This window comes from Meleagris gallopavo, chromosome 29 (assembly GCF_000146605.3).
Source record: "Meleagris gallopavo isolate NT-WF06-2002-E0010 breed Aviagen turkey brand Nicholas breeding stock chromosome 29, Turkey_5.1, whole genome shotgun sequence".
NCBI classification, from domain to species: domain Eukaryota; kingdom Metazoa; phylum Chordata; class Aves; order Galliformes; family Phasianidae; genus Meleagris; species Meleagris gallopavo.
The window spans coordinates 3,512,376-3,514,950 of NC_015039.2; positions in this window are offsets into that span (position 1 = coordinate 3,512,376).

Here is a 2,575-nt window from a genome sequence, read left to right on the forward strand (position 1 = left end):
CCGCCGCATGCAGGGCCACCAAGCTCCACGTTTCATACTAGGCTGCCCCATCCAACCTGGCCTTGAACACCTCCAGGGATGGACGCGTTCAGCCCCCCCCACTGGCCCTCAGTCCTCCCACTGACCCCCAAAGCCCCCACTGGTCCTCAGACCCCCCCAGTGGAGTGGTGAGGTGCTGGGACAGCTGCCCAGGGAGATTGTCCTCCTCTCCGAGCAGCCTGTTCCAGCACCTCACCACTCTCGTAGCACAGAACCTCAATCTTCCCTCCCTCAACTTCAAACCATTTCCCCCTTGGAGATGAAAATCGTTCCTAAAGCCCAATCTGACCCTCCCTGCTGCAATGTGAGGCCGTCTCCTCTCATCCCATTGCTTATTTCTGGAGCAGAGAGCGAGCCAGCTCGCTGCCAGCCCCTATAGGGAGTTGTGGGATGGGATAAACCCCCTTCTTTGTTCTTCTTTTACTCCAGGCTGACCCAGCCCAGCTCCTTCAGCCTCTCCCTGCAGAGCTGCGGTGCTCCGGACCCCTCTGAGCCCCATTGCCCAGCTCTACACACACTCCTCAATGCCTTTCTTTGCTCCCCGAAACAGAGCACAGCACTCGAGGTGCAGCTCAGTGCTGAGAACAGATGGACAATCCCTTCAGCTTCGGTATCTGGGAGCTCAGGGCCCTTTTTGCTGCATTTCAGCAGCCTCTCAGCCCTTGCGCTCAGATAAGGCAGCACAGCACTGCTACCCAGCCATCTCAACCCTGTAAGAGCTGCAAAACACCCAGCTCAGCTCCTCAAGCTTTGTAGAAGATGCAATGCAAAGAATCCGCCTTCAAAAGCTCCGTGCTCGATACAGCCAGTGGTATTTACAGGGCAATCGACGTCCCAAGTGGGTGCTGCTGGACGGCCGGCTGCTTTCGTGACAAACACCAGCAGGAAGTTTAAAAATTCTTCATAAAGCCTTTATATGGGAAAGAAAAAGGGCGAAAAATGGAATTCCAGCCTCCCCTAGCCCTGCCCTGTGCTGAGCCGGTTCAGCCCCGGAGCTGCTCCATGGGGCCAATAATTGCCTTCTGTTGCTGCAAGCCATGAAAACTCACCAAAACCCAAAGATTTATTTTTGCTGTGACGTCTCGCTGGTTCAGATAGAAGCTAGCAACAAGGAAAAGAGGAACGGGGATGTGCTGAGGGCAGGAGGAGCCTGCAGCACCAACCGATGGGCTCCTCCAGGCCTGCAGGATGCACGGATGCAGGCAGGAGGGATGGATGAGCTCTGGGCACAGCTTAGGAGAGAGGACGGAGCTCTGATTGCAGCCCGGGTTGCTTGGTGCCGTGCTCCCTGCGGCGGCTGCTGGCCCACACCGCTGCATTGTTCCATGACAGATGCTGCTGTCAGCAAGCAGCACGAGAGAAAGGATAAAAGGGAGAGAGAAACCTGGCAAAGCCTCTGCTGCATCCTGAGCAAATGGGTTCTGTGGTAGCACCAACATGGGGAGACAGCAGGGCTCGGCGGGGAGCCCCAATTCTGCACCGAGCGCTGCTCGGGCACCATTTTACTTGGGGAAATAAGGGAAAAAGCCAACAATAGAAAGATCCCAGAGAGGCCTTCCCTTTCTCCCTTTTTCTGCTTGAGTTTTTGCCATCCTTGCCAAGAGCGGGAGCAGCCGGAGGGCACCGGTTAATCCTGCCTCACAGGTCCTGCCTTGGCTTAGGGCAGGAATTTATGGCATTTGGGAGCAGGGGACGGCGCTGGGAGCCGCGGGGCAGCAGGAGCAGGGCTGGGCGTTCTGCACTGCTGCATTTGCTGCGTGCTGTGCTGCACCATGCAGTGCGTGCCAGGCCGCTTGTTGTCCTCCAGTTGGCCAAGTACCTGGGGCGGGTTGCACAAGCACCTCTGTAATGCAGGGATGGAGCCAAATCCGGCCAAACCCTACGTGGAAGAGCTGCAAGCAGCTCAGCCCTGGGTGCTAAGCGTGCTCTGCTTTTTCCAGTGCTGCCATCTTTCCAAATCCCATCCCGGGGACACGCACCCTTATAGGGTGAAATGGGGCAGATTTGCAAGGGGTCACACGCTGGCTGGAGCCACCATCAATTATCATCTCTGGATGATAATTGGCCACCACCAGCATCGCTGGAGCAGATTGCAGTGTGTGGCCGTGCTCTGCTCCCCCCCAGCTGCTGCAAGAACCCCCCGTGGTGCGCGGGGGGGCCGGGCCCGATAGCAGCACGGGCTGGGATCAACGGTCTCGAGCACAGAAGAGCCGTCACTACACATTAACCAGCTGTCCGATGGAGCAACGCTTCTTCCTGGCCAAGATCAACAGTGCCCGGGAGCACAGCCAGGAGATGGGAGCCAGCTGAGCCGAGCCGAGCCGAGCCGAGCCGCTGGGCTGCCCTACGGCTGCACCAAGGGGGGTCAGGATGGGGTGCATGGGGGGCACGGAGGGACATCGCACGGGAGGAGCAATGAAGCAGCCCCTGCATCTGTTCCATGGTGCACGAGGGGCTCCCGCGCATTGCACGAGGGACGGGGAGGGGGGAGTTGCACGGTGCCGAGCGCCCCATCGCATCACACGTGGGGGTCGGG